General features: G+C 39.8%; 1 protein-coding gene across 16 annotated transcripts in view; it reads left to right on the top strand.

Moving 5' to 3' along the window:
• Nucleotides 1-24,768, top strand: part of RHOBTB1 (Rho related BTB domain containing 1) — a 132,172-nt gene that overhangs the window by 48,102 nt on the left and 59,302 nt on the right. For 4 of the 16 annotated variants that reach the window (XM_033208506.1, XM_033208502.1, XM_033208507.1 and 1 more), the window contains exon 3: nt 10,663-10,713. The exons of 2 other annotated variants lie outside the window; for them this stretch is intronic. The gene's annotated coding sequence lies outside the window, so the exon portion shown is untranslated. Of the gene's footprint in view, nt 1-7,757; nt 7,871-8,199; nt 8,550-10,662; nt 10,714-13,396; nt 14,052-15,963; nt 16,036-24,768 lie in introns of those variants that run through there. 10 more of the 16 variants (XR_004436426.1, XM_033208509.1, XM_033208501.1 and 7 more) reach the window with 8 other exon arrangements.

A 24,768-nucleotide genomic window follows, 5' to 3' on the forward strand; every position in this document is an offset into this window, starting at 1 on the left:
ACACCTGATCCACAAGTATCAGCTGCTTGTCAAGGACCCCGAGACTCCTGAAGTTGTCACCTCATAGAGATCAGTTCTCTTCAACTCTACTCAACCTTTAATCTACATGAAACTTTGGATATATAAAATACTAAAGTAGTTTACCTGAGTTTGATATCAGAATTGAAGATAAGCTGTAGCCCATTAGTCTTTCAAGTACACAGGGTGACGTCATGCATTGTAATCAGCAGTACTTTGAATGAATAAGGAAGGGTAAATATGAAATGCTAATTATATGAAGGTAGAATCTTTCTCAGTAGTACCCACTTTAAGATGAATAATAACTTTCTAAGTATTTGACCTGTGGCAAGTGACTTGCTCTTTTTGATCCTCGGCTTCCTCATCTGTAAAATGGGGATAATAGTGGTGCCTTCTTCATTAAGTCATTGTGAGGAGTTAATGAAAGTGAGTGTAAAAGCATTTGGCTCCATCCCCAACACATAGTGGGTACTTACTAAGTGCTAATTAGTATTATTACAGCTTAAAAAGACAGGTGGCGATCTTGGTGTTTAATATTATCATGCACACTAGTCCCATACTTGTTTATGACACTGTAATCTTTGTGAAACATTTTTTATGATCTCAAAGTGCCTTTTCATGGGTGATCAGTGTTGACAGTGATCACAGTAGAACAGATAACACTATAAAAGACAGTTTTAAAATTCCAGCTTTAAAATTCCAGCTTTGTCATAAATCATACAGATGGCCTTTATATATGAGTGATTAGAAGAAATTATAACTAAGGTGTCTTATAAAAGTTTTATCATTTACCATTCTTTTTTGGGGGGCAGGGGTGATGACAGAGTCTCCCTCTGTTGCCCAGGCTGGAGTGCAGTGGCATGATCTCAGCTCACTGCAACCTCTGCCTCCTGGGTTCAAGCGATTCTCCTGCCTCAGCCTCCTGAGTAACTGGAATTACAGGCGCCTACCACCATGCCCAGCTAATTTTTTGTATTTTTAGTAGAGACGGGGTTTCACCATCTTGACCAGGCTGGTCTCAAATTCCTGACCTCAGGCAATCTGCCTGCCTCGGCCTCCCAAATCATTTACTATTATTAACAACCATTGACTCTGCACTTTCCTGCCCAAAGTGCCATTCAAAGCACCATGGGGATGGAGAAGCAACGAAGCTTCCGTGCGTCTCACCAAATCTTCAAGCTCCTCTAAGATTGATACCGTGACAGGATGTGAGCCTTAGCCCCTGATCCCTGGAGTCATCGGCTTATGTTTACAAGCTAAGTGATTGTGCATCTTCGATGCTGATCCTTAAGTGTTTAATGGCTTATGTCACCCACATGTGATACTGTTAACTACTTGACCATAAAGGGGGAGTTTACCAAATGATAAATTTTGGTCATATGAAATATTAAAGTAGGCATAAATATTTACAGAGCTAAGGAGACTCTGAAATTGTGTGCAGAGACAAGAATATTATTGAGTCCAGCGTAAGAAGTGAGGTCATCTTTGCTTTTAGATTAGGAACCATTATGAAAGGAGGACTGGTGCCAATTAAGGAAAGCCTCACAATTCAGCTTCTTTCCAGGAACTGATGGGTAGGTCTCCTTCCAGGACACTGGTGTTTCTAAAGCACTTGTATTCCTTTTGAAGTGGTATCTATATATACAGTTTGGTGGAAGCTTTTATGTATAATACTTACAGTCAGCATTTGGGGAGGGAGGAGTTGGGGGAATGATACAGTTGCTATATTATTAACTTTTGGCACTCCCAAATCAAATGATACCCTATGCTGCACAGCATTGTTTAAGGGGCCTCATAATGAGCCCATTTTTACACTTATGAGTAGGTGTAGAGCTTTACATCTTACAAAACATTTTCCACAAACATTATTTCATTTAGCCCTCTTAACGACTTTTTGGAAAGTTATTATTCTTGTCCCCACTTGATATATGGAACTTTGCGGTGCAGTGGGTTAAGGAAATAGCACAGAATTATGTCCTAGTTAGTGAGATGGCCAAAATACAATTCCGTTTTCTTTCTCTTTGTGCTACCCTCTGATCCCTTTAATCTGTGTTTCGTTTTTGGTTTTTTAAACTTGTTTCATAAAAAGAAACAGTTATATGAAACAGGTGGTCAGTCAAGATAGCCTTAAACATGCTATGACACATAAATGTAATTTATTTTTAATTAGGTAAAGTTGAAATCTAGCATTAACACCTTTTGTAATATTAAGAATGTAGTTCATGAAATAAATTTCTCTCTCAAATGTAGATTTTTTCCAGTACAAAATCATATTTTTGCTTATTAAAAAGTCAAAGATACACATTATATATTAAACTGTTGTCTTTTTCTTTTCTGGAGTTGTGACATACACGTTTTTCAATCTGCTATGCCATGCCTAAACAAAGTCAGACAGATGACCATGAAAACTGTTTGCTACCTCCTCTTGTGCATGTTAAGTTACACCAGTGGAACACCATCTTGGTAGGATAAATTTTGACAGAAAGACTGTAGTTAGAGTTGCAGAATTTGCAAAATCACATTTTTACCAAGATCACCCTACCCCAACAGAAAACCTAATGAATGAATCCACACAGAAAGGACTTTAGGCAAACCCACACAAATAATTTAACATGCTATAAGAAAAGGATACCTTTTGGTCTGTTTTCAGTACATAGCCTGCATTTCATTGGTGCCCAGTAAAATAGAAACTGCAATGGAAAAGACACTTTGTCTTCATAGAACTAACAATGAAAAGTGCACAGTAACTAATGCTTCTGTCTTTAAATGGGTAATGTAGGAAATGCCAAGAGTAGATCCATTAGGTTAACCTGAGTATTCATCTATAAATCTGTTTCCAAAATTATGCTTTTTATTAAAAAAAAAAAAAAAAAGGAAGCTTCTCCTGGAAACCACCTCAATACCAACAGTCAAAACTGGACTGCAAACCTAAGAGTTAATGTCCACCTGTAGCTTTTAGGGAAAAGACATCACTTTTTAGTTGATTCCCGCAACCAAAACTTGCTCTGACATCCCCCACAACAGTGGGAAGACGATAGGAGCTTTAGAGATCTGAAGAGTTGGTCTGAGTAATACCTGAAATAATTCCCAAGTAGTCAAAATCCTGCAGAGCTGGGCCACTCAGACTGAAGGGTTTTTCACTTTTATCCAAGTGCAAAAACTATGAACACACAGATTCGTTCAAAGACAGCCTGTGGTATTTGGGACAGAAAGGGTTAGTGATAGTAGGTTACGCCATGATGTTGACATATCCATGACATGAAAGCTGGGGAAGGGACCCTAGATGGAAGGCTGGACATCATCTTGTTTGAGACTAGTCTGACTCAGAAGCACCTTGGAGAAGTATATACTTTAGCAGGAATACTAGAGTGACTGAACGCAATAAGGTATTTTAGGAGAAACAGGTCCCAGAAGGTCAAGTCATTTTCCTTATGACTCATCAATACTTAGCATTAATGAAGAGCCTCAGAACAGTCAGTCTTTCCTGTTTGTCATCACTAGCTGGAGCCCAGCAGCCTATTAGGCCCGTGCTGTCCAGACTGACCTCATTGCTAGAAGCTAACATGTAAAATGATTTGTACAAGGCAGTTGCCACTAAACCACTGCTAAAGGCCAGTGCCCAGCCTTCTTATTCTCCTCTGTAGTCTAGAAGCATTTCCTTAAAAGTCAGAAAATCCATAAGCATGAGCAGCATAAATATGTCACCAGCAGAGCAGACATAAATATGTCTTCCTCTTTAGGGTGCCAAAAAGTTGTCGGGTGTTGTTAAAGCCACTGGGTTAACTGCAGAAATCTACTCCAACAACTGTTTCTCAATATACCTTTCTACCAAACACTTACTCTTTAAAATGGGGCCATACATGAGCTTATTCTCTTTTTATGCTTCAAACCCCTATTAGTACTAGTCCCCAAAATTTCTCTGTAACACCTGGAACTCATCATCCAGGATAATTTCTTGTAAATAGCCAATGACAGCATCACATGCTGCATCCAGAGCAGAGAGATGGACAGCATGAATCTCTCTTCTTAGGTTAGCCCTGATTGAACAAAGCCACTGCTGTGTCCAGCTGCTTTGGCCCAAGGAGGCATCTGCACCCGTCACAAGGCTCAGCTTCGGCTACACATGGCTAAGGTCTCCCTGTTTCTTACCAACCATTGAAATGCAGTCTTATAAAATAAACCTGAAAAGACCCTTTCTATAGGAGTTTTATGTAAGTACTTCTCTTACCTAAGAATGTTCTTGATAAAATTGATGGCAATAGAAATGTTGAACAATATCTTTGAGTTGAAAACAGAGTTCCCTTGGGATGGTAGTACTTAATTTGCAATTTGAAAATTCTACCACCCCAGAATGTATTTTTTAAAACTCTTAAAAACTCAACAGTAAAAAGACAGACAATCCAATTATAAAATAGGCAAAAGACTTGAGCAGATATTTCAGCAAAGAGGAGATAAGAATGGCAAAAAAGGCCAATGAAAATATATTCGACATTATTATTCATTGGGAGAATGCAAATTAAAACTACAATGAGTTGTCTCTGCACAACTACTACAAGTGAAACTTTGTAAAAAATGATGACAACACAAATGTTACTGAGGATGTGGAGATCTCTCATACATTACTGGTGGAAATCTGAACGGTGCAGCCATTCTGGAAAATGGTTCAGCAGTTTTTTATTTAGCATGTGACCTAGCAATTGCATTATTCAGTATTCATCCCACAGAAATAAAAACTTATGCTCATACAAAACCTATACACAAATGTTTATGGAAGTGTTTTTCATAATATTAATAGCAAAATACTGGGAACTACTCAAATATCCTTCAGTGGGTGAATGGATAAACAGACTCTGGTACATCTATGCAATAAAACTTTATTCAGCAATAATAAGGAATGAACTACTGATATGTTCAACACCGTGGATGAAACTCAAGAGCATTATGCTTAGAAAAAAAAAGTAAATCTCAAAACATTACATACTTACGTTCCCATTAATATAACAGTCTCACAATAAAAAAGCTCTAGAGATGGAGAACAGATTTATGGTTGGGTGTGCAAATATAAAGAGGTAGTATGAGAGGATTCTTTTGTGATAGTGGAACAATTCTATGTCTAGATTGTGGGATTTTTTTTAATCCTATGACTTTGATAAAATGGTTGCCATAAAAGCTAGTCTAAAGTTTTTAAGGCGCCTTTGTGCAATAGAAACATGAAAGTGTTTAAATACACAATATTGCTTTAATTCCACTTAGGTACCATTTTTTATGTTTACTTAAAGGGAATGGTACTGATTCTATCAGCAAGCAATGATTTTAGTATACAAAAATTGATCGTTTCATGGGAATAACAAGAGCAGGGATACACATGGCAGTGATTACAGGCGTTATTTGCTATGATTCCCTTTCTCTCTTCTCCTATTGGCAAAATACAGTCTGTACTACTTGCTGCATTTTCTCCAACTTTTCCAGTCGGAGGTTTTATACGTGAAGTTTGGGGCTGCATAGTACCATGTGGCAGCGTCTTTCTCTGATCACTGCCCTTGTTTGGAAGGACTTCCTAGAACAACGACTTTTACTCTGCTGTATCTGAATTACTGTTGATACCAACTTATTTTCTTGAAAGTGCTTCCAGTTTCCCTCAGATTTAGGCATTCAACTAGGTAATTCCAAGATGGCTGACTTTCTTTATCCCCTTTAGAAGAAACATCTTTTGGAAGCCTGTGAGCCTTGGTGTGCCCTGGGGGTAGAGGTCAAGAGCTGAAGGGTACCCTACCAGGTGGGGTCTTTGTGTGTCTTTCTGGTATAGACGCCTGCCTATTATTTAAGAGAAGTATGACACGGAACTCTTTTTAATTTAGAACTGAGAAAATGGAAGAAACTGAGGAAAAGCAGGCTGTTAAAAAGCAGGTCAGTGATAAAATAAGACTTTGGCACAGACCACCCCAGGTGCAAATGCAACTGTCAAGACATCGGAAAACTAACTTCTCCATGCCTGTTACCTTGTCTGTAAAATAATTAGGATAATAATAGCATCTGCCTTGTCAGTTTTTGTGGGGATTACATGAGAAAATGTGTTTTAAGCCACCCAGCCCTGTGCCTGCCACATATGGGGGCCGTGATACATGTTGATTCCCATTTCTTTTGAGTTTCTACCCTATTTTTTAGCTGCCAGGGCAGTTTGAAGAGAAATGGCTTGCAATGAAGAGGACTGACTGCTAGGAGTGAACAGGGTTAATTAACTTTCCCCAAGAAATTTGTACCTGAAAAGAATGTATTTTGATTAAGCCTTTCAAGATGGAGTCATTTTGCAAAATACTAAGGGAAGTCACTGTTTATTTATTTATTTTTTTCTGAGACTGAGTCTTGCTCTGTCACCCAAGCTGGAGTGCAGTGGTGTAATCTCGGCTCACTGCAACCTCCGCCTCCCAGGTTCAAGCGATTCTTCTGCCTCAGTCTCCCAAGTAGCTGAGACTACAGGCATATGCCACCACGCCCAGCTAATTTTTGTACTTTTAATAGAGACGGGGTTTCACCATATTGGCCAGGCTGGTCTCGAACTCCTGACCTTGTGATCCGCCCACCTCAGCCTCCCGAAGCACTGGGATTACAGGCGTGAGCCACCGCGCCCGGCTGGGAAGTCAGTTTTATGCCAAGTAAATGATCACCCACCTCTTGGATGTGTTCTTGGAGTAGACACCCGTGCTTGACTTTTCACTACCCTCTCTGGTATCAAAGACTAGGACCTTGGTAACTCCATTTTCAAAGATGCTACCATGGGAATAGCTTAAACAAAGGAGGTTACCGGTGATACCTTTCCTCGTAAAAACATTGGATTCCACTATTTTCTGGGGTCTCTGGGGGATTCGGAGAGCACCAGGCAAGCCTTTGACTTCAAGAGAGTATAAACAAGTGAGGAAAAATAGAAATATCCACTGGACTGGAATTCACCTGGGAATCTTGGCCGTAGGGTGATTCATCAGGAAACTGAAGAGGCTTTCCTGGAAGAAACCGAGGGACCGAGAAGTGTGTTTGCTTTTAGAATTTTTTCACGCATCCTGTTTTTGGGGGGATAAGCCAAAGAAGTAGCCCTTATAATAGGATGGACTCTTTTTCCCAGTCCTTCAGTATCTCAGGAACACATTACCTGAGAACTGGTGAGGCCAAGAATGACATTGTTTCCATCTTTGTATCCCCAGCTCTCCGCATACAGCCTACTCAATAAAGGTTTATTAAATGAATATATTCATTCCTCTGGGTAGCTGAACACAGTCATGTCTTTATTCCCCAGTGGTCTCTTTACAAGCTGGGAGTGATGGGTTTTGTTAGGCATATTAATTTTAGCAGGCTGACTGAAAGCTCCCTGAGGGCAGGAACCCATTTGGTTGCTTTCATGTCACCTCTTTAGAGCTTGGCAAGACACCTGGCATCTTGTCACTCTATAAGCATTTATGTGAATGCATGAAAACTACCCCTGGTTCTGTCCTCAGAACTCACCGTCCTCCTGGGAGACAGAGCAGTTTCTGTGAGGCGGCATGGGCTGTCTGTGGAAGGCCACAGTCAATTTCACCTCCTCAGCCGTTTGCAGGAGGTTGTAAATCACCTCTGTACCCGGGTCGGGGTCAGCGGTGCGTCCCTACGCCCCCTGCGGGGACCCCTCCGGCCAAGTCGCAGAGGAAGGTAACCCAGAATGGAGGAGCCAGCCAGCACGTGCAGCCGCCCAGGGAGGAGGAGGCTGGGCTAACGCAGCCCTTAGTCAGCAGCTGGGCTCGGTTTTGAAACAAAAGCCAATGTCCTCCCTCGGAGTCCGCGGCCGGTCAGCTCCTAGGGGGAAGAAAGCCATGCTGCCCAGCCGGTTAGTGGCCCAACTTACTTTTCCAAAGCCTGGGACAAAGGGCCAGCAAAGGCACGGGAGTGGATGGGATGTTGGGGATGGGGTACGGGGACACAGACGGCCCAGAATCTCCCCTCCTGTCAGCGCGGGGAAAGGGCGGGGGTCTCCCATGCTCTGTGTCGGTTTGTCCCGGGCGATCCGCCTCCGTGCCCGGGCCCGTCGGGTCTGCGTAGAGCCGAGGCACCTTTGCCACCCGTGTCCCAGAGCACAGACACACCAGGCCCCGGTTTCATGAATGAAATCCAGTCGTGTGGATATAAATAGCCGCGAAGGCTGCTAACGTCACAGTGCGAGCGGCGGCCGCCACGGCGGCGGAGCGAAGTGCCGGGTGCTCCGTTCCGCCCGGCTGCCCCGCCTGGGAGCGGGGTGGGGGCAGGCGAAGGGGAGGGCTGCGGGTGGAAAGGGGCGAGCCCCTCTCGCCCGGGACTGGGAAGAGCGGCCGCGGCGCCGGGCGAGGCGGCAGGGCGAGGCAGTGCCATGCTGCCTTTGTGCAAAGTTGGGCGGCGGGCGGCGCGCCGCGCGCAGGGGCCCCGCACACCCGCAACCGCGCGCAGCCGTGGCTGCTGCTGAGTGGCGGGGGCCCCCCCGCTCCCCCCGGCCCTTGAAGGCGGAGAGAGCTCGCGTCTCGCTCGGCTTCAGGGTAGGTTCTGTGTCGTGAGTGCTCTATGCTATGAAACTTCTCCGAGCAGCCGCTGCGGAGCCCCCACCGCCCCGGCCCCAGCGGGTGGCAAGTGCGGGCCCCGGGCCGTGCCACGCGCCCAGCAGCGCCCCGAGAGAGAGTTGTGGGACTGAGCCGCTAGGGGGGCCGCCCTCGCCTCTCCGAGAGGCCAGGAACCCTCCCATCAGAGGCGAGCACAAGAGATTTCTAGGAGCGCCCGCACAGCCGCACCCCTAACTTGGAGCTGAGAAAATGTACAACAGGCATCCTTATCAGGCTGGCTGCGCCAGGGAGGGGGTGGTGCCGCGCCGACGAGAAGGCGCTTCCCCTTCGAAGGCCAGTGTGGGGAGGCAGGGCGGGGACCGGAGGACCTGAACAGGGGCATAAGCTAGCCCCTTTGGCGCTTGCACCCTCTTGAGAGTTGACTGGCCAGCCCACAGTTTGGCGTTCCCCTCCCCTCCCCCTCAACCCCGTGTCTCTGGAGTCTGTTGTGAGTTGCTGTGACAACAGGAGAAGCTGCCATGAGGGGCTTGCAGAACACCTTACCTTGTCTGTGTGTGCTCAGCTTTGGGGAAAACAACCAAGGGGAGATGTGCAGGCAAGAGAATCCAGCCCTCTGCCCCCCGAAAGGAAGTGGAAGGCAGGCACAACTATGTAAAAATATCATTAGATCCTACTGTTAGCTGCACCGTTTCCATCCCCAGCAGTATCAAACATCTCAACTGAGGAGCAATGTCAATATTTAGACTTGGACAAGCCAAAAAGTTAGAAGGGAGCGCCAAGCACAGGGTTTTGACTTGGCTTTGCACGTTAGCACACAAGCTGTGCCTTTGGAGCTGACTGTACACATTTGCTGGGGGCAAAAATGCATGAAGGTTAACATATACACAGAGGCACCCAGATCTAGGAAAATCTAGGAAGTTAAGACCAAAAGAGTCGCCCTGACTTTGAACTTCCCCATCCTGTGCTGTTCACTGAGCCTTGCTGAACTCCAGCCAAACGCTCAGCTTGAGATTTCACTGGTTTGGGGCTCCCCCACCCCCAACCGAGGCTGTGGTGTACGTTCTACACTAACATACGCTAAACCGAAAAAAAAAATACCGTTATCGGTGGTTGCATCTTTGTATAAGTCCTCTGACGAGCAGCAGATAGTAAATAGTCAATAGGCTGTGTTTGTTTGGTCTTAGCAAGCCTTAGACCTTTTTAAACATACTCTGGTAAGTTTGTTTACAAACGCTATTTAGAAATTTGGAACAACGTTTCATTTCCAGTAACCTTGTAGATGCCTAAGAGAGTCACTGGTTGCTAGAAAATAAACACAAGCTCTTTTCAGTATAAATAGTGTCTGCATTCTGCTCCACAGGTGGAGTGGGCAGTAAATTATTATATTAAACATGGTTTCCTCTGAGATTCCTGGATCATATTTGGACATACTAATGGGAAAAAGCTTTAACCAGTTGATCCTAGTACAGAAGGCTTTGGAAAATCATTAGGAAGCAAGAATATCATAGTCAATATACTAATTTTGCCCATTATTGCTTTCCCAGAGTTTGAAGATAGTGTAAAATTTTTTAAGTGCATAACGCAAGCTGTGTGATCACACAGGTGGAAATAGAAACACATGTAACAGTTTGATGTTATTGTCTCAATAATACAAATTATAAGTAATACAAATACAACAGGAAAAAACAAAATTGTTTGGTCTTTTAATTATGATTATATTGTCTAAAAATGCTATTTTGAATAGGACGACCACATCTATGACTTCTGTATTGTAAAATGCCTGTAAGATTTTCATTGTTATCTATCAATTTGCGGCAAATGTTTTTTGGGGTTTTTTTTTTTTTTTTTGGTATCGTCCCAAGTGCTCAAAAATATATTTTCACAAATCCTGCAAAATGTTAACCTAGCTATTTCAGGATGTATTTGACCCTAAGAAATGCCACATTAACACTGGCACTTAGCAAAAGTAAAGCAGATTCTTCCCTTTCTCGGGGGAAAAAAGAGAAAACAACGTATGTTGAAAATTTTAGTGGCTCCCCATGTACTCCTGGCAGGCAGTAGAATTTATAAAGTATTTCTCTCTTTTATGTAGGTAAGTCCAGCTGTGAGCCGAGTGTTCTGTTCTTCACTTCCAGCAAGCCAGGTCAGTGTCTTTGTGCAAACCCATGACTATAGATTGGTAACATTCTGTATCTAATTTTGAGCATGCATTTCAGAACAGGTTTCTTAATCATTTGTCTTTTAAAAATTTTGTCTTTGACTTTTTTATGGACTCAGTTTTGAATGTCATGAGTTCAATGATTATTAAAATTATTGCTTACTCTGTGAGTACCATGGTACAAATATGGGCCTCAAATCAGTTTATCCTTCATATGACATTTTATTTTTCACTTTAGGCATCAGAATGGTGCCCACGCTTGAGAATACTGGGGATCTGGGTGCTTGATAATTGAGGGTTTACTTCTATGCTAATCTTAGCACTCTGGGGTGGAAGAAACTTGATATAATAATAATTGACTTATTGAGCATGAATCATGGTTCAGGTAATGTGCTGCATTCTTTATATTAATAGTCTTATTCTGCTACAAAAAGAAAAAAAAATCTCTGGGAGGTGAAACCACTATCTTGAGTTCCAGGCTATAGGTGAGGAGTTGGAAGTTTAGAGTCATTAAATAATATGTTCAATTCTTACTTCCATTAAATGGCACACATAGGATTTTTTTTAAAGTTTTTGTCTTACCCTAAGACCTAAACTCTCTAGTTGAAAAATTGTTTTCCACTAGGGAAACTGAAGACAAAGAAGGTTAAGTGACTTGTCTAAGATAACTTGGTAATTACTATAATAACATATAATAACAATGGCCCAGCTGTTGCAAAATAATAAATTCTATTCTCTTAAGTAAATTAGTGAAATTGTAAGTATTCATGTGTACTTCCTGGCATGACACTGTCAAAGATATAAGAAAGTTTTTATTGTGGGGTCTCTGGCCTTGAAGATTTTATGGAAGATTTAAAAGGCAAGATGTTAAACATTTAGGTATGAAACAATAGAGAATAAATCAAGATTATACTTGCCAGAAGGCTGAATTGGGGATCAGTAGTACATTTATGAGAAGTTCAGCATTTTCCACTCTGTGGAATTACTTTGCAATTCCATATATGCATGAAAAAAATATTTCCAAGCACATTTTGTTGTCTGGGTAGATGATTAATCGGTGAGAGTTTGGGAAAGGGTAGAATGTAGAATTTCAACCCAACAGGGAGAGATTATGTAGTCATCCAGAACCGCTAAATTGCAGTATCTCAAACTCAAAGATGTTATTGCTTCACAAGCATAGTAACCTAAAATTGTGAGCTGTTTGAATCTGCACAGCGTCTTTGAGAAAGCATAATAATTTGGCATAATGTTTAAAAGTACTGGATTTTTCCTGGAACCTCAGTTTGTCTGAAAGGCACCACATAGATGGATTGGGATACATAATAGATAAATCCTAACCAAAGTCCTGATAACAACCAAATATTAAGCAAGCCTTTTTCAAGTTTTGCCTGAATTGACAGGCTTCTCTCTCTTCTGTTCCCCTACTTCCTTTCTTCCCTCTTTCTTTTCGTAATTTGTAACAGTTGTTAATCCTTCTTAGCTAGTTTTATATAAAATATCGATATTTTGTATAAAAATATCAATATAAATATAGCAGCCATAAACCTATAATTTTAAGCACTAAAATTATACTTTGAATCATATAACATTTTGAACAAAAGAGATCTAGGAATTAGCATGGTATCTCTAATAATAATCATTTAGCAATCATTTGTTTTCTCTTTTGAATTTCATAAGGTTTTGGTTAGTATGCATGACTTACTTCTTTTAAAATGGCTGGAGACATTTGAAATTCTGCCATTTTTTGCTGAAGAAATATACCTGTAGAAAACAGAGAAATGTTTAAAACTTTCTCTTGGTCTTCCTTTTAGAAAATAGGCCATTCAAGTTTCCCTCTGGCTTCATGTTTTAGGGTTTAAAGAGCATAGGTGATTTGAATGCTTCCCTTCTCCACCAGGCTTCCCACCAACGTCAAAAGACCAAAACAAAACTTGGAGAGGGAGGGAAAAATGAGTTCCAAAAAGTGTGTGTAGATGAGGGCAGGAGATGGGTGAGTGTGTGGGCAGCAGGGAAGAGGGAAAGGAAAGGGAAAGCTTTTGGGGGAAGGGTCAAGAAGCAATAACTCCAATGGATGGGATATTTACAGATTAGTTATTTGTTAGCATCAGAATTTTTTTATTTTCAGTTTGTAAATAAATAGAACCCACATCCTCCTTTTCCTGGCACCTTTTGTTCCTTGTGCCCATAGGACAGATATTGGAAAACTGGCAAAAGACGCCAAAAAGGATGGACATGATTATGTGATTATGACTGTCACTTTTTCCAGATGTCCCAGGACACTCCTGTCTTCAGAAACTTCCTTGAGCTCTGTCATCAGATACATCAGCATGCCTCTGATTGGGCTTTATCCACTAGAGAACGAATTAGCAAGTTTTACAAAGAAAGTGATGCCAATAGGTCTAGAAGAAAGCAATTACATGTCTCCACTGTGCACCTGAGTTTATTTATTGCATAGACACAGGTTAATGGCAAGTTCCCAGTGTTAATAAGGTTATGATCTTAGGTTCCATCTCTCTGTGGAGAAATTTCCTTTGAATTGTTATCCAACCATAGACCAAACCCCTAATGACTGCTGTGATAACAATAAACTAGCATTTATGCCCCTACTAGATGCCAGACACGTTAACTAAATTGCAGCTAATATTCATTATCAATTCCAACTTTACAGAGGCAAGAAATGGAACTCAGAGATGTTAAAGAACTACTAGAAAACAGAGTTTGGATTTGTACCCAATGCTGTCTAAGAACTTGAACATATATTTGCTCTAAATAACACCTCCCCCAACCCACCACCAAAAGCAACACTTTAAACCATTTCATTCCAGGTTACTCTTGCAGATGTTGGAGTATAGAAGTTATTCTTCTGGGTTTGTTTCTACTTTCTAAATTTTGTATTTAAATTTGAACTACATAACATTTTTGCCTAGATACATTGGCTAACTGTTTAGGTCATTTTAAATGTATTTTGATGGAAGTTGTCACAATCTTAAACAGTTGGGTCATAGAGAGTTGAATCATGGAGCCAGGAATGTCCTTATTAAGGATACCTAGCCCAACCTCATGTGGATGGAAAACACTGGCACCCAGAGAAGCAACGTAACTTGACTACTCTCATAGTTAATAAGTGACACAGTCTGAACTGAACCCAGGCTTCCAAGTCCCAGCCAAAGCCCGGTTCCGTTACATAACATTGCCTGAAAAGTGCCAAGTCTTCTAAATCTTCCAACGTTGCCTGAAATACAACTAGCAAGTATGATATACATCTGAAACCCAAGGTACATCCAGAAATGCTGATAAGAGAATTCTAGTCGTGTAAAGATATGGTGGGTACTAGGAGAAACCTCACTTGTCTTCGGTGGTGCTGAGATAAAATAGTCTTTTTCTCTTATTCGAAACATAACACCCTTCTAAGCTGTCTTTGTTACAAGAACCCTTCCAAGCTGTCTTTGTTATGTGATCTGTTTGGTGCTTTTTCATTTTGACCAAACTCTGGCTTTTCATTAACTATACAACTTAGGTGAAATATGACCTCACTTTCCTCAACTGTAAAATGGGAACAGTATCCCCTCCCCCGTCAGAGGGTTATGAGGATGTTATAAAAGCCTCATGCATGTAAAGCACATAGTAGGTGCTCAATAAGAGTTAGCTCTCTTCTTAGCCTTCCTAGAGTATGTCGAAAGAAAGTGTTTTAACATATTAGGGCAGTTGTATCATTTTGTCTCTAAATTTACTGGAGTCATTTGAATTCTGATTTGCAAGGAATGGTTATAGGAACCTTTTTTTCTTGAACACAACAGGCCCAGTGGTCTCTCTCGGTTCCAGTGGCCCAGTCTCCATTACATTTGTTTTCTTCACACTCTAAGGTTGCCAAAATTTACTTGCATTGAATTATTTTATTGCCTTAGTTTCTGCTGCAAACTAATACCAAGCTTCTTTTGCAGATTTGTGGCTCTCATTTTCTTCCAGACACTGTTCCTAAGTAGCTAACGTGTGTTCTACATGGAACTTTGTATCTCAAAGCCACTATTTCCAGCCAGATAACTAAGAAATATTTCCAGAGAATATTATTGCCAGTAGAAAATTTTTGCTTTCAATTTTGAAATGTGAGACTTTCCTACCTTCATTTCAATTCACTGTGGTATTGAGTATTTGAGGTATGCTGCTCCTGCCTTTTCTTTTTGTCACGTGTTGCTGACTGATACGTTGATAGGAAAAGCATAAACACCACAATTTCCCCATTTCACTGGCAGCACTTGATAAGTACCCTGGCCTAAATTACATCGCTGGGAAGTGTTGTCTGCACTCCTCTCCCCAGCTGCCACATTTTGTCATGTGGCACTTGCTGCCCTGCTTTGGACTTTTGGAACTGAGTCCTTGCCAACACCTCCAATTCATCACATATGTGGAGGAAAGCTACTGCTTTGATATATTTTTTAAATACTTGTACCTGTTTTTCCTTTTTTAGTAATAATCCAAGTGGCCTAGAGTAGACTTTATTATCCTGATGGTGCAATTTCACTTTTAATATTTGGTAAATGCATATTGCAAGATGGATGTCCTTTTCTTCAAATTTAAAAGTAACAAGTATATGTCTTTCCCAGTGCTATGAAGTGGCTGAACTGGGGCTAGGTGCTGAGAACTCACCAGTTGCTATATTGTCCTTAACCTTCTACTAATCTCAAACTGATTATATGTAAGTTTTTATTTTTACCAAGGAACTAATTGCTTTTAAAGCTGTGCTCAAGCTTTCATGTGTGTACAACAAGAATGGGCATCTTGTTAAAGTGCAGATTCTGATTCAGTAATTCTGGGATGGGGCCTGAGATCATGCATTTCTAACAAGTTCCGCATTGATGCCAGTGCTGCTGGTCTGTGGACCACACTTTGAGTCATGAGGTCCTAAAGAATAGTGGTTACTATATCTTATGCTGAAATTCATGCTTAATAGGCCATAACCAGACCTTATTTTGTTTGCTTATTTCTTAAACCGTAATAGAGAGTCATGGAATCTTAAACATAGGAGGGGTGTAGGTGGTGATGACCTGGTAAATCAACCAGCTCTCCTGGAAAAAAGTAAAATGCATGTATGTGCATACACAAATTGACATAAATTTTAGTGACATAAAGAATGTGTAGTACACTGTTTACAAATAATAATAAACTCTGTAATACTTGTTATTGTAAATTCAGTATAGCCAGTTAGGTCTCACAGTATGCTTTTGTTGTTTTTTGCAGAACTCTTCTATTCATAGGCCAACCTATGTTGCAGTTGATTAAGGGGTGCAGCTCCCATATAAATGCTGGCAGGTATTTTCTTTTATGTTAATCAGTAAGACAAAAGTGAAACATCAAAGACATATGTCAGAACTCTACTCATTCATCCATGATGTGAATCACTTCCTTGCTGAACCGGATGATAATTTTTAATACTGAAAGAATATTTTTCAAATGTACTATTCATAGTGCAACACCTACACATATAGCACACTTTGAAGTTTAATCTCCATTATTAACAGTTTTAAATTATTTTCTTAGATCTAGAACAATAAAGCAAGCACTGATTGGTAGTGGCTGCTGATTTCTGTGGTGTAAATATTCCCACCACATCCAATTTCAAGCTGCTGATGTGGCTGAGCACAGAGTTGGAAAGAGATGACATGGTGTCACACCATTGTATTGTACTTTCACCAGGTAGATAAAATTGGCATGAATAGCCTCAAAATATAGATAATAGTAAACAGAAATAACTAGAAAGTGATGCGTTTTGAGTACTTATTATCTTTGTTTTTAGTATAATTTATGTAATTGTAAATTGATGTAATTTAATTTTTAATACTGGCACTAACGGTCCTGCAAAATTCCTAAAAATTTAACAGCTAGTTCTTGTGGGCTAGTAGCGGCTGGCTTCTGCACACCAGTGGATATAGATCATCTGGTGTAGTGATTCCCAACCTTGCTTTACACTGAATACCTCAAAGAACTTAGAGCCTACAGTTTTAGTAGATCCATGTTAGGGCCCAGGAATCTGAACTAAAACCGTTTAATCGCAGTATATGTTATATTTGAAAAACAAATTATAAGTATATAAAAAATTTTCCTAAATTGAATACACTCACATAACCAGCACCTAAATATAGAAACAGAACATTACCAGCACCCAGAAGCCCTTCTCATGCCCCTATCCAGCCACTACCCAGTCAATGTAACCCTTATCTTGACTTCTAATACCATAAATTCGTTTTGCCTGCTTTTGGACTTTATATAAATGAAATCATATCCTATGTGTTCTTTTGTGCCTGACTTCAATATTAGGTTTCTGAGATTCGTCCATAATGTATGTAGCAGTAGTTCATTCATTTTTAGTGGTGTATAATATTCCATTGTATAAATAGGCCTCACTTTATTATTTTTTATCCATTCTACTGTTGATGGGTTGTTTCCAGTTGTTGGCTATTTTGGATAGTGCTGCCAAGAACATTCTTGTACAGATAGCAGTATGCAAAACAAAACAAATCCCCCAGTGAGTCCAATGAGCAGCCAATCTTGACTGCCTTCTCTGTATCTTCCCCTCCTCTCTATGTCTCATATAACACGCCCACAGCAATTGATCCTTTCATGTGAACGTACTTTTAAAACATAAGCCATGAGGCCCATGTGCTTCCATTCATTAGAGTATGTTCTCCTGGCTCTTTACAATACAGGTTCACCAGCTCTCCATTTCATCAAGATATCTGCATTTGTTCTCTCTAAATAGGGATGAGATTTGGCCTCACTTCAGTAAGCATGGGAGAATAATCGACACAGTGGACATGGAGCCAAAGGCTAAATTTGGCAGCTGATCATTAAAGCTCCTGGAAAGAGGCTTCAAGTAAAGGAACTTGTTTCCCTTTGTGTGTATCAAACAAAAGTCAACAATGAACCCTTAGATCCGATTCTAATATTCTTTAAACTCTATTTATTTGAAGTAGACCAGGGACTATTTTCTGACATGACTACTGAAATCTCTCAAAGTCTCATGACTTGATCTGGAAGGATTAGAGAATGTTTTCCCATGGCCTTGTTCCTACACCTAGCATGCAACAGGTATATCCTTGTTGCATTGCTCTAGGCTGAGGGGCTATGTAGTTTTTGTGGTTGGGCCTATTGAGGTATTAGTTCCTTTGATAGAAGTAAAGGGAACTGAATAACCAGGAACTCCAAGATGATATATTGATGAGTGGGACATCTGCTCAGGATTGAAAAGAAGGGTCCAGGAGCAGCAAGGCTGTTCCCTACCATATAAAAGACATTTCACACAAAGTTCTTAAGGTACCCAGAGGTCAAGAGTAGATGTTAATTTCACATAATGAAGGAAGAATGTTTTCTCACACACAAAGGTATTTTATTTCCTTGTTTTCCTACCTCCATGCCCTCTTTTTTGTAAAATTTCTTTGTTTCACAAAGAACATATGTTCACTATAGAAGAGATGGAATATATAGATGAGAAAAATAAAAAAATTAAAATGAATTATAATCCTATCCTATAAAAGATGTTGGCATTAGTATTTTAGTATATCTCTATCTCAATCTTTTTGTGTGTATTTAGGCACATAATTTTTAAGGAGTGGTGTTATTCTGTAAATTTTTAAATCTTTTTTAATTTAAAGATTTATCATGAACATCTTAATATAATAATAAGTGTACTCCTATAACACATTTTTGGTGGACATATATTCATTTTTCTTTAACCCATCTCCTGTGTTTGGACTTCTAAAGTTATTTTTGTTTCCACAAATAGTGATATGATGATGAACATTCTTTTTTTTTTTTTTTTTTTTTTTGACAGAGTCTCACTCTGTCACCCAGCCTGGAGTGCAATGGCGTGGTCTCGGCTCACTGCAACCTCGCCTCCTGCCTCAACCTCCCAAGTAACTTGGACTACAGGCATGTGTCACCACACCCAACTAATTTTTGTATTTTTAGTAGAGACGAGGTTTCACTATGTTGACCAGGCTGGTCTCGAACTCCTGACCTCGTGATCTGCCTGCCTCGGCCTCCCAAAGTGCTGGGATTACAGATTTGAGCCACCATACCCAGCTGATGAACATTCTTTAAATGAAATCTTTTTCTATATATTTATTGTTTTTCCAGGAATAAAACCTTAAAATTGGATGAAAGTTATGACATTTTAAAGTCTCTTGACTTAAAATTTCTAGTCACACTCCAGACTGGTATCATTTTCCACTTCCACAAACAGTGCTTCATCCTGCTTTTTAAAATTGTACAATCTTTCATGTAATAATTTCTACCTAAAGTTGGAAGGTATAGGAACATGCCCTGAAAAATACTAGCTGGAAAGTAAGAGATCTTAAGAAGTCTGGTTAATTTTCCACCAGCACTTTTGCATTTATGGTCTAACTTTGCTGTGAAAACCTGAAAAAACGTTTCTTCCTTTGCCTGAATCAAAGCACAGCCTAGTCCTAACGAGCACATGATAGTCTCATAAATGTTTACATACAACTGCTTGATTGTCATTGTATCAGAAGACCACAGCAGGTGGTCACCCTGCTGCTCCAGAAGCTAACCTGGTAACATCTTTAGAGAATGCTTTCAATGAGTAACTTACTACAGAAGGCTGTGGAGACTTTTCTTCATGAGTATGGCTTTTTAAACACCCACAGTCTACAGCCTTGGTGTTAGCTTTCTCAAATGAGCACTTACAACTTTGCCATCTCTAAAGACTTGACCAATATTTTGATTATTAATTCTTGACAAAGCTTCCCCATCCAGCTCTTAGCTAAACCCCACCCCCATGAGGATGATAGGGCCTCCAAAATCAATGTGTAGAGTTTCTTGTTTCTTTCTTTCTTTCTTTTTTTTTACTTTAAGAAAGTATTGAAGTATAACACATAGAAAAATGTATGCAGATCGCAAATGTACATCTTGATGACTTTTTGCAAACTGAACATACCTATGTAACTGGCACCTAGATCAAGAACCAGTACACCACCAGTGCCCTACTACTGGTCACCACCCGACTCCACCCTCAGTGTGTTTGAAACACCTCACATTTTATGTCCAGGATAAGTCCTTCCTTTACAGAATTCTATTTTTGCGTGAACTATTACTTTATATGAGCTAGCTACTGTTAGCTTCCATCAGGATGTCTCCCTTGTCACTGAAAATGTGTAGAAGTCTGCCTTTCTTTTTTTTTTTTTTTTTTTTTTTTTTTTTTTGAGACGGAGTCTCGCTCTTGCCCTGGCTGAGTGCAGTGGCCTGATCTCAGCTCACTGCAAGCTCCGCCTCCCGGGTTTACGCCATTCTCCTCCCTCAGCCTCCGGAGTAGCTGGACTACAGGCGCCCGCCACCTCGCCCGGCTAGTTTTTTTGTATTTTTTAGTAGAGACGGGGTTTCACCGTGTTAGCCAGGATGGTCTCGATCTCCTGACCTCGTGATCCGCTCTCGTCCAAAGTGCTGGATTACAGGCTTGAGCCACCGCGCCCGGCCGAAGTCTGCCTTTCCAAGTAAAGATTGCAACGTTAAATTTGGGCACTGAGTGTGCATCAATATTTATGTGTTTGTGATTTCCAGGTACACAAATACATACATGGCATGCATACCAACAAATTTGGAACTACTTTCTTCTTAAGGAATGTAAAGTTGAATTATGCTATATTGATCTGAGCTTAGATTATCTTTAACTACAATTGATTGCCACAGAATATTTCATGTACGGTGTTTCCAGTTTTTTAAAATTGCTCATTTCAGTTACCGTAAGTATTCCCTTTGAATGCTCAAGATTTAAAAGCCAAGAATTTTTCATCTTCTGTTTGAGATAGAATTGTATGTGTTTGTCCTGAATATCCACAGCTGTCTTTTTATATGGTTCAATTTCTGTGTTTGATATTCAGAAAAACATCATTTTGATTCCTGTGGGGTTTTTTTTTATGTGAGAGCTTGAGTCAGAGAAAGAAACAGGTTTAGCAGACTCTCTATGCTTTTTATATACATATGATTTTGAAAAACAATTTATGTGTTATCAAAAATCATATATTATGATTGGGTTGTACTCTTAGTAGAAGTGACAATCAAGGGTTATACTTAATCTATCCATTAGTTTTTAAAAAACTAAAACGTCTTTCTCATTATAGAAATAATATGTCTAAGAATATTATTCAGCCATAAAAAGTAATGGAGTACTGAAAGGTGCTACAATATGGATGAAACTGCAAATACTACACTAAGTGAAAGAAGACAGACACAATAGGCCACATATTGCATGATTCCGTTCACATGAAGTGTCCAGAATAGGAAAATCTGTAGAGACAGAAAGTAGATTTGTGGTTGCCAGAGCTGGGGCGAATGAGAATAGAGAATGACTGCTAGTGGATACAAGGTTTCTTTGGGGGATATGGAAATATTCTGGAATTAAATAGCAGGAATGGTTGCACCACCCTGTGAATATCATAAACACCACTGAATTGTATACTTTAAAAGAATAAGTTGTGTAGCATGTGGATTTTATTTCACTTTTTTTTTTAAAAAGTAAGACGTGCATTGTAGAAAATTTGAAATCAAAAGTAAAGTAGAAAATGGCAGGAACAAGTTATAGCCTCATTGTCCAGGAACAATTAGTGTTGCTTTCTAGTGTATTTCCTTCCAGTTTGTTTTGTTTTTCATGTATTGTTGTTGCAGAGGGAAAACGTCAATGTTGCTTCCTGTTACATGACAGAGATACAGTTATTGAATTTTAAATAGTCACATAGTAAAACCAAACCAACCCCCTTAAAAAAGGGTAAGTCCCAAGAAATATTTGTTTATTTGTCAGAGGGAAGTAATGGATGGGAATGCAAGTAAGACAAGCAGAGAATGATGGCTAGCCCTGTAAGAAGGGATGAAGAAGGACCTGAAGGGAAGAGATCCCAGGTCCTGAGAGGCAGAAAGACAGATTTGAGTTGTCATGAAAGGTGAGACTCCAGAGGGCAACATTTCAAAGAGACTTTTTTAGGAAGTTCACTGTAAGATGTGTAACAGGTGAGGTAAGCCACACCTCTCTATTCATAAGCAGCTACATGGTTCACAGCTTTCTAAGAATCAGTTTGTGTTTCTTTTTCTTTGTCACTGTGCTAAGACAGTGCTTCAGGTGAGTGAGTGAGGCACAATTTTATTTGGGTTACACATACTTATTTACTGTTGTTTCAGTCGAATGTATTTCACATTACTATTCCACACTTTCCCCTCAACAATATCAGCATTTCTCTGGATTATTGCAGACTCATCATAAGCATAACTTCAATGACAATCTTAATAGATAAGACCTACTGATGTTCTCTTGATGCTAAGCACAGAGGTTGAAATATTTCACAAGCATTATCTAATATAATCTTCATAACAACCCATGGAAGGGGATAATTATCCCCAGTTTACAGATAAGAAAATACAGGCTCCGACAGATTAATTTGCCTAATATCACTTAGCAAGTATCTTAATCATTCCCTCACTTGTCATAGGTAGTTTTCATTTTTTTTTAAAGATGTGGTAAATATATTTGCTTTTAAAACATTTCCCATTTATAAAATTATTACCTTAGATGGATATATTAGAAAGTATTTTTTAAATTTACAAGGGTTGAGATTTTTTGTTCATGTTATAGAGCTTTTCCTTTCCATTGTTTCATTTACTTCTTTGTGGGCAGAGAATTTGGTTGACAACAATTTACACTTTGGGGGATTTGAGGCCTTATGGCCCAGTATGTGGTCAGCTTTTTAAATGTGCCAAGAACACTTGAAAGAAAGCTATCTTTGGCTGGGCGCGGTGGCTCAAGCCTGTAATCCCAGCACTTTGGGAGGCCGAGACGGGCGGATCACGAGGTCAGGAGATCGAGACCATCCTGGCTAACATGGTGAAACCCCGTCTCTACTAAAAAAAAAATACAAAAAACTAGCCGGGCGACGTGGCGGGCGCCTGTAGTCCCAGCTGCTTGGGAGGCTGAGGCAGGAGAATGGCGTAAACCCGGGAGGCGGAGCTTGCAGTGAGCTGAGACCCGGCCACTGCACTCCAGCCTGGGCGGCAGAGCGAGACTCCGTCTCAAAAAAAAAAAAAAAAAAAAAAAAAAAAAAAGAAAGCTATCTTTTTATAGGTTTAAAAAGTGGGATATTTATTAATTTAGCCTTAGTATTTGTTATTCAGATCTCCCATGTGTTGTTTATTTTCACTTTCTTAATCTGACATTGCTTTATTCTGATTTTTTGTCCCATATATTTGTTATTGTTGTGAGTTTCTCCTTATACTTAAAAAGTTTTCTTCATTTTATTCTATGTCTTTTGGTCTGTGAAGGTTCATGTGACTTCTATTACGAATTGGCCTTTTGTAACCTTCTAGATTATCTCTGGCAGATACTTTTTCTATACCATTTTGTAACCAAATTCAAAATAACTACGTAGGATGATCTTACGTTTTTATTGGCTTTGGTTTCCATAGTTCTTTAAAGCCTTGATGCCTTTGTTTGTTTTTAGTATTTAATTTTCAATTATCTCTAGGTGTTTTGGCTAGTATCTTTGAGCAGTTTCCTTAAGGGAACTTGGGTTTTTTTACCTGAGTCTTTGATATCTAAGAACAGCTTTATGTTGCTTTCATATAAATATCAATTTGACCCAAGTCAGAAATTTATTATTATGTCCTTTTTCTTTCAAGAATCTGTTTTTTAAATGTTTCATTTTCGAGTATTATGGATGCATGTTAGTTGTACGTATTTATGGGGTACATGTGATATTTTGCTACAAACATAAAATGTATAATAATCAAATCATGGTAACTGGGTGATATGATTTAGTTCTGTGTCCCCGCCCAAATCTCATATCCAATTGTAATCCCCACATGTTGAAGGAGGGGCCTGGTTGGAGGTGATTGAATCATGGGGGCAAACTTCCCCCTTGCTGTTCTCATATTGGAGTTCTCAGGAGATCTGGTTGTTTAAAAGTGTGTAGCACTTACCCCTTTGCTCTCTCTCTCCTGCTGCCATGTGAAGACACGCTTGCTTCCCCTTCGCCCTCCACCATGATTGTAAGTTTCCTGAGGCCTCCCAAGCCATGCTTGCTATACTGCCTGCAGAACTGTGAGTCAGCTACACCTCTTTTCTTTATAAATTACCCATTCTCAATTCTTTATAGCAATGTGCGAACAGACTAATACATTGGGGTATCCATAACTTCAAGCGTTTATCATTTTTTTGTGTTAGAAACATTCCAATTCCACTTAGTTATTTTAAAATATGCAGTAAATTATTGTTAATTTATTATAGTTGCCCCATTATGCTGCCAAACTCTAGATCTTACTCCTTCTGTGTAACTGTATTTTTTACCCTTTCTGTCCCCCTTTCCACTACCCTTCCCAGCCTCTGCTAACCACCATTCTATTCTATTCTCTACCTCCATGAGCTCGAATTTTTTTTTTAGTTCCCATATATGAATGAGAACATGAAATATTTGTCTTTTTGTGCCTAGTTTATTTTATTTAACATAATATCCTTCAGTTCCATCCATGTTGTTTCAAACAACAGGATTTCTTATCCATTCATCTGCTGATGGACACAGGTTTTATTCTATATCTTAGTATTTAAGTAGTGCTGCAATAAACATGGGAATGCAGATATCGCTTTGATATACTAATTTTCCCTTTTTTGTTGTCTTGGATATATACCCAGCAGTGGGATTGCTGGATCATAAGAGAGTTTGATTTTTAGTTTTTTGAGGAACATCCATATTGTTTTCCAAAATGGCTGTGCTAATTTGCATTCTCACCAGCAGCTTGCAAGGGTTCCCCTTTCTCTACATCCTCACCAGCAATCATTATTGCCTGTCTTTTTCATAAAAACCATTTTAACTGGGGTGAGATTATATCTTATTGTAGTTTTCACTTGTGTTTCTCTGATGACTAATGATGTTGAGCATTTTTTCATATATGCGTTAGCTATTTGTACATCCTTTTCTAAGAAATATCTATGCAGTTCTTTTACCATTTTTAAATTGGATTTTTTTTCTGTTGAGTTATTTGAGCTCCTTA

The sequence above is a fragment of the Trachypithecus francoisi genome, unplaced genomic scaffold (genome assembly GCF_009764315.1).
Source record: "Trachypithecus francoisi isolate TF-2019V2 unplaced genomic scaffold, Tfra_2.0 Lachesis_group9, whole genome shotgun sequence".
NCBI classification, from domain to species: Eukaryota; Metazoa; Chordata; class Mammalia; order Primates; family Cercopithecidae; genus Trachypithecus; species Trachypithecus francoisi.